Genomic DNA, 15,997 nt, shown 5'->3' with positions numbered 1-15,997 from the left:
CTTACCGAAAATCACTTATTTGAAATGACGTGTGGATAATGTGTTGTCAGAAAAACCATGTGGGTTTTATATTAGAAAGTGTGATAGGCTTCATGTAACCCGCTGGCCGGCAAATGATGGCATACGCAGTCATTCTCAACGCACTCCGAAGGTATTGAACGCTTGGATGACCATAGTTCAACCACGATCATGAACACCCAACTAAACATCAACCACATATTATGTGATTATCTCGAAATCCATCTCAACCGAGAGCAAATACACCGTACAAACGACGATATTGACAAGATTTCCTCCTCATATTCTCTGGTTATCTACTCTCTCCTGACTTGATTTATCTCCTTTTCCAAGCACCAAAAAAATGGATCCCCAGCATCTAGCTGTCACAGCCAGCCAGCCCACCCACTAACACAACATCAATAACACCCAGGAAAAGCCCGAGCAACACTACCAAAAGGGGTTCAGAGGGGTGGACGGATGTGTGTGGAGCTGGGGTTGGATCTGACACGGGGTACATCAGGAGTCCGGTGGAAGTCGGCTCAACACACACACACACACACACACACACACACACACACACACACACACACACACACACACACACACACACACACACACACACACACACACACACACACACACACACACACACACACACACACACACACACACACACACACACACACTCTCTCTCTCTCTCTCTCTCTCTGCCCTCCAGTGTGAAACAACATGACATGGCAACAGTCAAGGTGATGTTCTCTGTCCTTTTAAATGTCTGCATGTCCAGCTGTCTGACCCTTCATGTTTATCTCCCTCTGCCCTCTCTCTGTCTCTCTGCCTTCTGTCTCTCTGCATCTCTCTGCCTTCGCTCTCTCTGCCTCGCTCTCTCTGCCTCGCTCTCTGTCTCTCTGTCCTCTCTCTCTTTGCCCTCTCGCTCTCTGCCTCTCTCTCTTTGCCCTCTCGCTCTCTGCCTCTCTTTCTCTCTCTCTCTCTCTCTCTCTCCCTTTCCCCTCTTCCTCTCTCTAACCACTGCCACGGACCTGGAACATAATTAATTACCATAAATCCATGGGCCAGCTCTTTTGTAATCCTAACCCAGGCAATAATGCCTCCCCTGAAGGAATCAGTCAGCCCCACAAAGGAACAGTGCGGGAGAACACAGTAGCGCGGGCCAATATGACAGCACAAAGGAAGACTAATTGGGTAGAGTGGAGACAGGGGAACTGAGGAGGGAGGTGGGCGGGGGTCTATGGGAACTTAGAGGGTGGTACAGGCTACTTAGGAAGGTGGATTGGTAGGTATATCCTAGTTTTAAAAAGTGTGTGTGTGCAAGTGCGAGTGTGTGTGTACGCGCCTGTGTGTGTGAGCGTGCATATGACTATGTGACTAGGTGTGTGTGTGTGTGTGCACGCGCACTGGCATGTGAACAGCTAAAAGCCATTCCATTACTTACCTCTTGGCACCGTTCCTAATAACTTATTTCCGTCAGTGAGTCACTGTGAAGAAACCGAACACAGCAGGCGCAAGAGGAAGCTAGGTTGAAGACCCTGTTTGTGATGACCCGCTGAGGGTGCTGTAGAATAATGAGATGTAAAGACGGTTCTCTAGTTTCACAACGAGGGAGTATACTATACAGAAACGCTGGTCAAGGTGAAACACCTCCACTCTGAATCAAAGTTGGGAGCTATTGCAGTGAGTGGCGGCATCTGTAATAGTCAGGGAAAGTGAGGGCGGAGAAACGAGAAGAGAGATTAACAGTGACTGGGTTCCTCATGTCAGTGTAACAGTGTCAACGGTTTAAAGGCAGTGGGTTTTCTTCAAAAAGAAAAGGAATGTACAACTCCGGATACATGGCGCAGTCAGGCTGGTTTAACCTGCTACTGTTGAAAGCTTTTAAGACTGAACATTCTTCTACACTAGCCATCTCTCGCTCTCTGGATATGAGCGTCTGCTAAATGACCATTTTTTACATTTTATTTAACCTTTATTTAACTAGGCAAGTCTTCTGACTAGCTTGGAAAGACAGTACCGTGCAGTATCGAAGAGCCCTCACTGCTGCTCGATCATCCTATTTTTCCAACTTAATTGAGGAAAATAAGAACAATCCGAAATTTCTTTTTGATACTGTCGCAAAGCTAACTAAAAAGCAGCCTTCGCAAACGGAGGATGGCTTTCACTTCAGCAGTAATACATTTATGAACTTCTTTGAGGAAAAGATCATGATCATTAGAAAGCAAATTACGGACTCCTCTTTAAATCTGGGTATTCCTCCAAAGCTCCATTGTCCTGAGTCTGCACAACTCTGCCAGGACCTAGGATCAAGGGAGATACTAAAGTGTTTTAGTACTATATCTCTTGACACAATGATGAAAATAATCATGGCCTCCAAACCCTAAAGCTGCATACTGGACCCTATTCCAACTAAACTACTGAAAGAGCTGCTTCCTGTGCTTGGCCCTCCTATGTTGAACATAATAAACGGCTCTCTATCCACCGGATGTGTACCAAGCTCACTAAAAGTGGCAGTAATAAAGCCTCTCTTGAAAAAGCCGAATCCTGACCCAGAAATGATAAAAAACTATCGGCCTATATCGAATCTTCCATTCCTCTCAAAAAAAATTCAAAAAGCTGTTGCACAGCAACTCACTGCCTTCCTGAAGACAAACAATGTATACGAAACACTTCAGTCTGGTTTTAGACCCCATCATAGCACTGAGACTGCACTTGTGAAGGTGGTAAATGACCTTTTAATGACGTCAGACCGAGGCTCTGCATCTGTCCTCGTGCTCCTCGATCTTAGTGCCGCTTTTGATACCATCGATCACCACATTCTTTTGGAGAGATTGGAAACCCAAATTGGTCTACATGGACAAGTTCTGGCCTGGTTTAAATCTTATCTGTCGGAAAGATATCAGTTTGTCTCTGTGAATGGTTTGTCCTCTGACAAATCAATTGTAAATTTCGGTGTTCCTCAAGGTTCCGTTTTAGGACCACTATTGTTTTCACTATATATTTTACCTCTTGGGGATGTCATTCGAAAACATAATGTTAAATTTCACTGCTATGCGGACGACACACAGCTGTACATTTCAATGAAACATGGTGAAGCCCCAAAATTGCCCTCGCTAGAAGCCTGTGTTTCAGACATAAAGAAGTGGATGGCTGCAAACTTTCTACTTTTAAACTCGGACAAAACAGAGATGCTTGTTCTAGGTCCCAAGAAACAAAGAGATCTTCTGTTGAATCTGACAATTAATCTGGATGGTTGTACAGTCGTCTCAAATAAAACTGTGAATGACCTCGGCGTTACTCTGGACCCTGATCTCTCTTTTGAAGAACATATCAAGACTGTTTCAAGGACAGCTTTTTTCCATCTACGTAACATTGCAAAAATCAGAAACTTTCTGTCCAAAAATGACGCAGAAAAATTTATCCATGCTTTTGTTACTTCTAGGCTGGACTACTGCAACGCTCTACTTTCCGGCTATCCGGATAAAGCACTAAACAAACTTCAGTTAGTGCTAAATACGGCTGCTAGAATCCTGACTAGAACCAAAACATTTGATCATATTACTCCAGTGCTAGCCTCCCTACACTGGCTTCCTGTTAAGGCAAGGGCTGATTTCAAGGTTTTACTGCTAACCTACAAAGCATTACATGGGCTTGTTCCTACCCATCTTTCTGATTTGGTCCTGCCGTACATACCTACACGTACGCTACGGTCACAAGACGCAGGCCTCCTAATTGTCCCTAGAATTTCTAAGCAAACGGCTGGAGGTAGGGCTTTCTCCTATAGAGCTCCATTTTTATGGAATGGTCTGCCTACCAATGTGAGAGACGCAGACTCAGTCTCAACCTTTAAGTCTTTACTGAAGACTTATCTCTTCAGTAGGTCCTATGATTAAGTATAGTCTGGCCCAGGAGTGTGAAGGTGAACGGAAAGGCTGGAGCAACGAACCGCCCTTGCTGTCTCTGCCTTGCCGGTTCCCCTCTTTCCACTGGGATTCTCTGCCTCTAACCCTTTTACAGGGGCTGAGTCACTGGCTTACTGGTGTTCTTCCATGCCGTCCATGGGAGGGGTGCGTCACTTGAGTGGGTTGAGTCACTGACGTGGTCTTCCTGTCTGGGTTGGCGCCCCCCCCCTTGGGTTGTGCCATGGCGGAGATCGTTGTGGGCTATACTCGGCCTTGTCTTAGGACGGTAAGTTGGTGGTTGGAGACATCCCTTTAGTGGTGTAGGGGCTGTGCTTTGGCAAAGTGGGTGGGGTTATATCCTGCCTGTTTGGCCCTGTCCGGGGGTATCATCGGATGGGGCCACAGTGTCTTCTGATCCCTCCTGTCTCAGCCTCCAGTATTTATGCTGCAGTAGTTTATGTGTCAGGGGGCTAGGGTCAGTCTGTTACATCTGGAGTATTTCTCTTGTCTTATCCGGTGTCCTGTGTGAATTTAAATATGCTCTCTCTAATTCTCTCTTTCTGTCTTTCTCTCGGAGGACCTGAGCCCTAGGACCATGCCTCAGGACTACCTGGTATGATGACTCCTTGCTGTCCCCAGTCCACCTGGCCGTGCTGCTGCTCCAGTTTCAACTGTTCTGCCTGCGGCTATGGAACCCTGACCTGTTCACCGGACGTGCTTGTTGCACCCTCGACAACTACTATGATTATTATTATTTGACCATGCTGGTCATTTATGAACATTTTAACATCTTGACCATGTTCTGTTATAATATCCACCCTGCACAGCCAGAAGAGGACTGGCCACCCCTCATAGCCTGGTTCCTCTCTAGGTTTCTTCCTAGGTTTTTGGCCTTTCTAGGGAGTTTTTCCTAGGGAGTTTTTCCTAGCCACCGTGCTTCTTTCACATGCATTGCTTGCTGTTTGGGGTTTTAGGCTGGGTTTCTGTACAGCACTTTGAGATATCAGCTGATGTACGAAGGGCTATATAAATAAATTTGATTTGATTTAGTTAAGAACAAATTCTTATCTACAATGACGGCCTACCCCGGCCAAGCCCTAACCCAGACAACGCTGGGCCAATTGTACGCCGCCCTTTGGTACTCCCAATCACGGCTGGTTGTAACACAGCCTGGAATCGAACCAGGTCTGTAGTGACGCTTTTAGCATTGAGACGCCGTGCCTTAGACCACCGCGCCAATCGGGGAGCCCAACTACAATGTCAATGTAAAATGTCTGCAGAGTCCAATCTGAGACACGCACGCACACACCGGGCAGGGATTTGAGGTTGAGGGTATAAAGTTAGAAGCATAAGAATGTGCCGTTTCCTGGAATCCAGACGACTTCTTGATTGTGTAAAAAGGCTCCTTGTCAAAGGATTTAGGAGGAACTATACATCCAGGGTCAGGCTGTGTGGCTATTGTTCCAGCACTCTCGTTTGCAACATTCCAGCACAGAATCGGAATCCTGTCCGCAATAAGGATTATACTCCCCTACCCCTCCCCACTACACTCCCATACGATACACACCCCCCCCCCCCCCACACACACACACAAACCATCCACATACAGAATGTACACAAACACACATTACCAGCTGGCTTATAAAATTGTGTTGACAGATGAAAGTCAGTGCGCATAGGATGTGTACGTAGCAGTTTACTTCTCTATGGAAAGGCAAACAAAACAAAGCGCATATTTTCATACTCTCTAAGCTTAAACAAACTCGACTTTTGTCCCTACCCAGCAAACCGGAAACATTCCAAGAACATTAGATTCCCATGAAGTTATAGTTCGGGTTTTATCTAACATTAGGATGCTAATATCCTAATAACATTATATTTTTCTTCAGAAAATGTTTTAAATTAAATATCTTTGGAATGTCCTCCTAACGTTCACTAAAAATGTTGAGCACAACATCTGTAACAACCACCACAGAACATTCTCCAAATGTTCTCATTAGGTTTCCAGGTAATGTAATAACACAACGTACCAGTAATGTTTGTAGAACATACTGCCGCAACAAAATGTGAGAGCAATAGACATGGTTCTGAGAAAACATTATTGGAACGTTCTGCTAATGTTGATGGAAATGTTATTCAAAACACCCATAACAACAAGCAGGGAACATTCCCACAATGCTCTCACAAAGTTATAGTGTGACGTTATGACATGATTGCTCCAATAACATTCCTTAAACATTCTTCAGCAAATCATGTCTGGATTGAATTAAAATTGGCACTGAGAAAACATTACTGGAACATTCCACTAACATTAATGGACATATCATCCGAGACACCGACCCAGGTATAGGCTCTTCATTTTATAAATAATCCTGCAGCAACAGGAAATGTGAATTACTATGTGGATTATAATTAATGGACATTTATGATACATTTTCCGTTGGAGCAAATCAAGTCTGACATTTTAAAGTGAAAATTACAACTTTTCAAAGCATTTTTTAAACCTTGAATACACCAGGCAGGACAATGTATCCTGCAACTGGGTGATCAAATTAAGATCTTGTACAGGCCTAACAACCAATCAAAAAAAATGTATATGTATTTTTTTTTGCCTTTACTTAACCGGGGGAAACGCATTGAGACCAGGGTCTCATTTTCAAGGGAGCCCTGGGAACAACAAACCAACATAATCTGTATCAAAACAACACTATCAATTCACAATTTCACTTTTCAACAAACCAAATATCACATCAAAACATCAATCAAAACAAATGCAGTTCTCCTTCACCACATTCCTAATCAAAGTCCCGAACTGACCCTTCGAGACCAGAGTGTCAAGCCTCAAAGTGGCCTGCAGGTTATACCAGGCACTAGGGGCACAATAACTAAAGCCAATCTTCCCGGACTCTGTGGAGACTTCTAGAACCAGCCAGTCCTGAGAGCGAGTCTGGTAGTGGCTGGATTTCCAATTAAGAAGTGAGTTGAGGTAGTTAGGGAGTTTCTGGAGAACTGCTTTATAAACAAATAGCAGGCAATGTTGGGCCCTTCTGGTAGTCAGACTCCCAGCCAACTGAAGTATATAAAAGGCAATGACGTGTACAAACATTTTCTCCAATGATAAAACGCAGGGCTGAGTGATAGATTGAATCTAAAGGTTTTAAAACAGAGGCTGCTGCGTGCATGTAGATTATATCACCATAGTCAAGTACTGGGATGAGCAACGCTTGAACAATCTTCCTCCTGTTTCAAAACTAAGGCAAGATTTATTTCTATAGCGGAAACAGATCTACATTTTCAGCTTCTTTGTTTGTTTTTCAATGTGTGTTTTAAAAGAAAGCTCATCATCAGTCCAAATACCTAAATACTTAAGAGGGACTTGCTCAATTTGGGCCCCCTTCAAGGTGCAGCGACACAGATCTTTAGGGCCAATTTCACAAGACCTGGAGAACAACATAAACTTGGTTTAATCAACATTTAGCACTAATTTAAGATCAGTGAGCGATTGCTGAATTGAATCAAAGCCAAGCTGAAGATCTTGGCCTGCTGCACTGAGGGCACACAGGAATAAATAACTGTGTCATCCACATAGAGATGTAGGTACCAGTTATTATTATTCAGAGACAAACCATTATTCAGGGACAAATGATTTATGTAAATAGTGAACAGTAAAGGGACTAGTATTGAACCTTGTGGCACTCCTTTAGACTGAACTCCATCAGCAGATGTACATTGACTTCTGTCGTGCAGGTCATTTTGGTCTAGACCACGTGTCAAACCTCATTCCACGGAGGGCCGAGTGTCTGTGGGTTTTCGCTCCTCCGTTGTACTAGACTGATGAATTAAGGTCACCAATTTTGGATAGCCTCCGTAGCAGGAGTGCGTGATCAACCGTATCGAATGCTTTCGACAGATCAATACGAAGGGCAGCGCAGTGCTGTTTCCTGTCTAGCGCATTAACTGTGTAATTTATGACTAGAGAAGCAGCCGAGATGGTGCTGTGGCCTGGTCTAATGCCTGACTGGTGAGCATTCAGAATACATTATCCATCTAAAAAAAGACTGCAGCTGAGAATTCAAATATTTTCGCTAAACATGACCGTTTTGAGATTGGACGATAATCATTAAGATCGCAGGGATCGCCACCTTTGTGGAGCGGGAGAACACCAGGGCCACCTTCCACACCGTAGGAATAATACCCATGAGAATGAATAGAGAACATTCCAACAATGTATATTGATAACAACAAACAGCCCAGCAAACCGGGAACATTCCCAGAACATTAGCTAACCTTCCCATTATGTTCTAGTTAGGTTTGGAGCTAACATTAGGATGATAACGCCCCACAAACATTTCAATCATGTTTTTATTAGGTTGCCTGGGAATGTAATAACACACCGTTCCGGTGATGTTCTTAGAACCTACTGCCGCGACAAGATGTTGGAGCAAGAGAAGTGGTTCCGACGAAACATTACAGGAACGTTCTGCTAATGTTGATGGATATGTTACTCAAAAACACCCATAACAACAAGCAGGGAATATTCCTCCAATGGTCTAATAAAGTTATAGTGTGAAGACAGCTTGGCTGTCGAAACGTTGGCTATTAAATGACTGGATGTGAGCTCCTAGATTACGCAGCTCTTGGTTTCTTTTATAGTTGTGACATTATGACATGACGGTTCTGATAACGTTACCTGAAGTTATTCTAAAAATGAAACATTCCTGGAATATTCCGTGAATGTTGATCGAGATATTACTACTAACACCTACTGTATAACATCAAACATTCCTGTGAGACTATTATCAAGTTCGGTAAGGTTATGACACGACGATACAGAATTGCTCTAAATACATACTTCGACGATAAACGGAAGTAGTTCTAAAAGCATTGCTGCAATGTTCTGCCAATGTTGACATGTAACGTGACATTATTAGATGAAGTTGCCAAACTTCTAAAGAAATGGCATTTCCATGTTCTTACATCATTATATTTTATGAGGGTATTGTCCAAACATTGCTATAGCTTTTTTAAAGAATGGTAGTCAAGCAGATTTGAACCTGCGATCTGCTATCTTCAAGACTTGTAGGCTACTTAGTCTGCTGCGCCAACAGGATCCTAATGTTTCTAGTGATTTCCCTTTGTACTAAAATTCCCCAATTATTATCCAAACTATGGATATACACTGAGTGTACAAAGCATTAGGAACACATTCCTAATATTGAGTTGCATCCCCTTTTGCCCTCAGAACAGCCTCAATTCGTCGGACTACAAGGTCTCGAAAGCGTTCCACAGGGATGCTGGCCCCTGTTGACTCCAATGCTTCCCACAGTTGTGCCAAATTGGCTGGATGTCCTTTGGGTGGTGGACCATTCTTGATACACACGGGAAACTGCTGAGCGTGAAAACCCCAGCAGCATTGCAGTTCTTGACACACTCAACCAGTACGCCTGGCACCTACTACCATATCCCGTTCAAAGGCACTTAAATATTTTGTCGTTCTCTCTCATTCACCCTCTAAATGGCACACATACACAATCCATGTCTCAAATGCCTCAAGGCTTAAAAATCCTTCTGTAACCTGTAACCACAATCTACACTGATTGGTGGGATCATAGCTTGCACCTGGATTCACCTGGTCAGTCTATGTCATGGAAAGCGCAAGTGTTCCTAATGTTTTGTACACTCAGAGTGTGTCTTAGCATATATGCACATCTACAGTGCCTTTCAGAATGTATTCACACTCCTAGTTACAGCCTGAATTTAAAATGGATTACATTTAGATTTTTTTGGTCACTGGCCTACACTCAATACCCCATGACGTCCAAGTGGATTAGTGTTTTTAGATATTTTGACAAATGAATTGAGTCAATAAGTATTCGACCGCTTTGTTATGGCAAGCCTAAAGAAATTCAGGAGTAAGAATTTGCTTAACATGTAACATTATAAGTTGCATGGACTCACTCTATGTGAAATAATAGTGTTTAAAATGATTTTTGAATGACTACCTCATCTTTGTTCCCCACACATAAAATTATCTGTAAGGTCCCTCAGTCGAGCAGTGAATTTCAAACAGATCCAACCACAAAGACCAGGGAGGTTTTCCAATGCCTCGCAAAGAAGGGCACAAATAATTGGTAAATTGGTAAAAATAAAAAAAAAGCAGACATTGAATATCCCTTTGAGCATGGTGAAGCTATTATTATACTTTGGAAGGCGTATCAATACACCTTGTCACTACAAGGATACAAGCGTCCTTCCTAACTCAGTTGCCGGAGAGGAAAGAAACCGGCCAGGGATTTTACAATGAGGCCAATGGTGACTTTAAAACAGTTACATAGTTTAAAGGAGAAAACTGAGGATGGATCAACAACATTGTAGTTACTCCACAATACTAACCGAATTGACAGAGTGAAAATAAGGAAGCCTGTACAGAATAATATTATAATATTATCAAAACATGCATCCTGTTCGCAATAAGGCACTAAAGTAATATTGCAAAGAAAAACGTGGCAAAGAAATTCACTTTCTGTCCTGAATACAAAGTGTTATTTTGGGGCAAATTCAATACAACACATTACTGAGTACCACTCTCCATATTTTCAAGCATAGTGGTGGTTGCATCATGTTATGGGTGGGCTTGTAATCATTAAGGACTGGGGGATTTTTCAGGATAAAAAAGAAACGGGATGGAGCTAAGCACAGGCAAAATCCCAGAGGAAAACCTGGTTCAGCCTGCTTTCCACCAGACACTGGGAGATGAATTCACCTTTCAGTAGGACAATAACCTAAAACACAAGGTCAAATCTACACTGGAGTTGCTTACCAAGAAGACCGTGAATGTTCCTGAGTGGACGAGTTACAGTTTTGACTTAAATATGCTTGAAAATCTATGGCAAGACCTGAAAATGGTTGTCTAGCAACGATCAACAACCAATTTGACTGAGCTTGAAGAATTTTGAAAAGAATAATGGCCAAATGTTGCACAATACAGGTGTAGAAAGCTATTAGAGACTTACCCAGAAAGGCTCACAGCTGTAATCGCTGACTACGGTGATTCTAACATGTTATCAAGATATATTGTCAAAAAAAAAAATCTATACTCAGATTTTTCTTTGATATTACACACTATTTTGTGTAGATCGTTGACATAAAATGACAATTAAATTCATTTTAATCCCACTTTGTAACACAACAAAATGTGGAAAACGTCAAGGGGTGTGAATACTTTCTGAAGGCACTGTATGTGGACCTAACCGCAATCGACAAGGCAATGATTTAACATGATTTTTGAAGTCAAGTTTTTGGGGAAAATAAAAGTCAAAACATCGCAACATTACAGTATATAAAGAAGATTGATAGAGTAAGAAATAATAAAAGATACTTATTTTTCTAGATTTACTTACCCTCTCCTTTTCAAAGACAAAGACCACGACCTGGAAGTCAGAGTAAAGCTGTCAACAACTTTAGATTTTTGTTAGTCCCATCCCAGTGACGCAATGGATTCATTCCAGAGATAATGCTTATAAACTCCCAGATTCAATCCCTGCTTGTGACTGTCAAAAAAACATGTTGAAACTATGTTTGTACAGTAAATGTTTATGTGATTCCAGATAATTGCCATATCTGTTGCTACATGGATGGACTGTTGTGCAATTAACTTCCTTAACAGTAAGATAACACATTATCATTATGGGAAGAATGTCATCAAAATCGCTCAGTGGCTAGTTTATTAGGTACACCACCCCGTTCACGAAAATGGATCGCTCCTACAGTGAGTCACATGGCCTTGGCATGTATCAATTATTGTTCAATTGAACATTAAAATGGCCAAAACAAGTGACCTTAGCGATTTTGAGCGTGGTACGATCGTTGGTACCAGGCACGTTGGATCCAGTATTTCAGAAACGACTGCCGTCTTGGGCTTTTCACTCACGACAGTGTCTAGGGTGTATCGAGAATGATGCGACAAATAAAAAACATCCAGTCGGAAGAGAGAGGTCGAAGGACAATAGCAAGAATGGTGCAAGCTAACAGGCGGGCCACAGACAGACAAATAATGGCGCAGTACAACAGTGGTGTGCAGACCGGCATCTCGGAACGCACAACTCATCAATCCTTGTCATGGATAGGCTATTACAGCAGACCACAACACAGGGTTCCACTCCAATCAGCTAAAAACAAGAAGAAGCAGCTCCAGTGGGCACATGATCACCGACTCTGGACAATTGAGGAGTGGAAAAACATTGCCTGGTCCAACTAATCACGGTTCCTGTCGCGTCATGCTGACGGCAGAGTCAGGATTTAGCTTAAGCGGTATGAGTCCATGGACCCATCCTGCCTGGTGTCAAAGGTACAGGCTGGTGGTGTACTGGTGTGGGGAATGTTTTCCTGGCACATGTCAGGTCACTTGATACCAATTGAGCAACGATTGAACACCACAGCTTATCTGAACATTGTTGCTGACCAAACCCACTAGAGCATCTTTGGGATGAGATGGAATGGGCTGTTCGCAGCGTGAATTTACCGGCGTCCAATCTGCAACAACTGCTTGATGTCATGGCCCAACATTACTGTGGAATGTTTCCGACACCTTGTACACCTGCCCCGAAGAATTTAAGCTGTTCTGGAGGCAAAGGGGGCCCCACCCGGTACTAGATGGGTGTACCTAATAAATTGGCAACTGAGTGTATACTGTATATCCCCACTATTTTCCCACAACCTAAACATTTATTTTAGGAGCTTTTAAAAAACATTAAAAAAGTGTCCTGGGAATCTTCTTGCAACATATTTTTCCAACCTAATAGAACCATTGTAAAGTTTTGTCTCTTGTCATATCCCCACAATGTTACCGCAACCTAAATAAATGTGTTAGGAACTTCTAAAGAACATGTTTTTTGCACCCTAATGAAACACTGTATAATCATCCGCACAACTGGACAGTTTGTGTGTTTTGAGAACATATCTTTTGCATTCCCACCAGACTGTTCCCACAACCTAATGAAACATTCTGGGAACCTTTAAAGAACAGAAGGAACGTGCTCTGGGAACGTTCTTGCAGCCACAGGCGAATGTTTTTACAAACGTGCATAATCATTAGCACAACTGGACACTTTGTGTTTCATGAGAACATTTGTGTCAACCGGGAACTTTCACAGAACCAATTTTGGTTTGCTCAGTGTTGTCCCTGCTGAGCCAGACATGCTGTCTGGCAGAATATATGCTAAGAGGAGACAGTAATTAAGGAGAACCATAAGATTCAGCACACTAATTCAAACCGCTAAGCAATGAGCTCAAGGTTAGCTGCACGGTTAGCTACTGTGGTGTCGCTTAGAGACCTGCGGCAATACTGATGCAACAAACAACAAGACTGATATGTATGTAAACTATGCACAGTGTTGCTTTAACAGAGCAACTTGGAAAGTCATTCCCAGACTCTAATGAACGAGAGAGAGAGAGAGAGAGAGAGAGAGAGAGAGAGAGAGAGAGAGAGAGAGAGAGAGAGAGAGAGAGAGAGAGAGAGAGAGAGAGAGAGAGAGAGAGAGAGAGAAAGAGAGAGAGAGAAAGAGAACGAGAGAGAGAACTAGAGGGAGAACGAGAGAGAAAGAGAGAGAGAGAGAGAGAGAGAGAGAAAGAGAGAGAGAGAGAGAGAGAGAGAGAGAGAGAGTGCGTAAACAGAATATGTAGAGTAGGTGTATGTATCTGTGATATTTTTCACCAGCTTACAGTGCCAGCAGCAGCAGAAGGACGAGGAGGCGGCAGTGCCGCTACTGCTGCCAGGGACACTTATCTGGCCCCCGTCCTAGTCTGCTGCCTTTATTACCACAGGTCATGGACGCACAATTCATTAAGATAACCTGGCGAGCCTCCTTTCCACAGCATCAGAGCACACAACAGAGCACTAATGTCTGTCACACTGAGAGACACAGAGGCAATCACAGCCCAGTGCTGCTGAGACACCGCCCACTCTAAGGCTGTAGACACCACCTGCTGTGCCACCATTTGACTCAAACATCACGCCACTTCCAGGGCTGACCTTACACCAAGCTCTCCACTCCCAGGGCTGACCTTACACCAAGCTCTCCACTTCCAGGGCTGACCTTACACCAAGCTCTCCACTTCCAGGGCTGACCTTACACCAAGCTCTCCACTTCCAGGGCTGACCTTACACCAAGCTCTCCACTTCCAGGGCTGACCTTACACCAAGCTCTCCACTTCCAGGGCTGACCTTACACCAAGCTCTCCACTTCCAGGGCTGACCTTACACCAAGCTCTCCAACGATCGCTATATTCCTATTCTCAGGATTCAACTTTGGTACTTTCAATTTTAATATAGCAAGATGTTCTGCCGTAACTGAGAAAGCCCCACCCGGCGCATAAACGTTTTGTGTGGTTTCGCGTAGCCCTGCTATAACTGGAGTTCCTAACACTCATCCTACGGTTACGTGAGTTAGTGTGGGAACGCTGCTGCTCAATGGTTATCTATTGGCTGGCTGCTGTGTGGGGGGGGGGGTTGTGTTTCCACACCGCCTTCTGCATTCCACAAGACCCAATCTGTGTCGGCAGGCATTTGTTTCACTTAAGGAGTGTGTACGTGGCACGAGACAGTACGCCGAGGACAAGGACACCAGCCTCTGCGCTGCTCGGTCATCTAATAAAATACGTGCAGGTAGCGAGGATCCCGATAACCACTGCAACAACAACGCCCTTCAGTCACAGAGAGGGGGAGAGAGAGAGAGAGAGAGAGAGAGAGAGAGAGAGAGAGAGAGAGAGAGAGAGAGAGAGAGAGAGAGAGAGAGAGAGAGAGAGAGAGAGAGAGAGAGAGAGAGAAAGAGAGATGGAGAGAAAATACAGAAAACGAAACAGAGAGAGGGAAGGAGGGGAAGACAAAGAAAGAGACTGGGAACAGGAGAGATGGACGAACAGAGGAAGGACAAGAGGGGGGTCATTGACTGTGCTTTATGATGCGAGAAAGACCAGTAGTTTTGATTTACCCTGTAGTACAGTTCATCACTAACACCATAGTGGTTAGACTAAAAAGAGAGCCTCACCCTGCTCTGTGGTGGGAGATATGATACAGATAGAGCAGCTGGGTTTCTGCAGGACGGCGAGCTGAAGGAGATGTGGAGGGGGGCAGGAGACCACAACATTGATATCAGAGACACTTGTTTTATTTTTTCTGCCAGTGCCCCCACTGGGAGTCTGTGGAAGAGCTCAGATAACCATCTCCACTAACACCACTTGTCCAAATAGAAGGCAGGGCCCTGCTTATACAGTGGAAATAAAAACGGACCTTTCTCTGAAAAGAGAAAGATGGGAAATAAATAAATGTCTGTGTGTGTGTGTGTGTGTCCGTGTGTGTGTATTTGTCTATGTGTCCGTGCGCACGTGCGTATGTATGTCTAAGAGGAGCATGGAAGACCACTTGGTCCCAGACCACCTCCCAGTGCTCCTCTCCCATCCTACAGGGGCCAGGGTTAGAAGATCACACCGCCCCAACATGGTCACGTTTCAGGGACAGGGCCAGGCTGGACTGGGGGCCCATCTAGCCCCACTGCTGCTGGGCCCCACAGATCTGAGGCCAAGGACAATGTTTGAACACCTGCCCCTCTCAGAGCGACAGTGCAGCTTGGGGGAATGATTGTTGTTTCCCAATAGGAGGAAATATCTGAGATCTTCAGACGGCCCTGCAGACTAGTGGACACACCCTTGGAGGGTAGTAGTACTGCTCATGCACACAGTATGAAAACACACTCTACTAGTTTTACACAATGACTGGAGCCTGTATCAATGGAAGGCATCTGAGAAAAGACGAAGAGATTAGGGCGGTCAATTGCTGACATGATCGATAACGAGAGAAAATGAAGTAAGGTTTTACTTTGTAAATAGCAATCTGTGTGTGAGGGTGAGTTTATAGTGCCTGTGTGTGTGTGTGTGTGTGTGTGTGTGTGTGTGTGTGTGTGTGTGTGTGTGTGTGTGTGTGTGTGTGTGTGTGTGCGTGTGTGTGTGTGAGTGTGTGTAACCGATGTGAAATGGCTAGCTAGTTAGTTAGCGGTGGTGCGCGCTAATAGCGTTTCAATCGGGTGACG

General features: G+C 44.0%; 1 protein-coding gene across 4 annotated transcripts in view; it reads right to left on the bottom strand.

Annotated features, from left to right (window-relative positions):
- Positions 1–15,997, bottom strand: part of LOC106605787 (protein quaking) — a 104,725-nt gene that overhangs the window by 43,657 nt on the left and 45,071 nt on the right. The gene's annotated exons all lie outside the window — the stretch shown is intronic.

Source organism: Salmo salar, chromosome ssa01 (genome assembly GCF_905237065.1).
Source record: "Salmo salar chromosome ssa01, Ssal_v3.1, whole genome shotgun sequence".
Taxonomy (NCBI): domain Eukaryota; kingdom Metazoa; phylum Chordata; class Actinopteri; order Salmoniformes; family Salmonidae; genus Salmo; species Salmo salar.
Note: the sequence above shows the minus strand (reverse complement) of the source record. Positions and strands in the feature narration are given on the sequence as shown.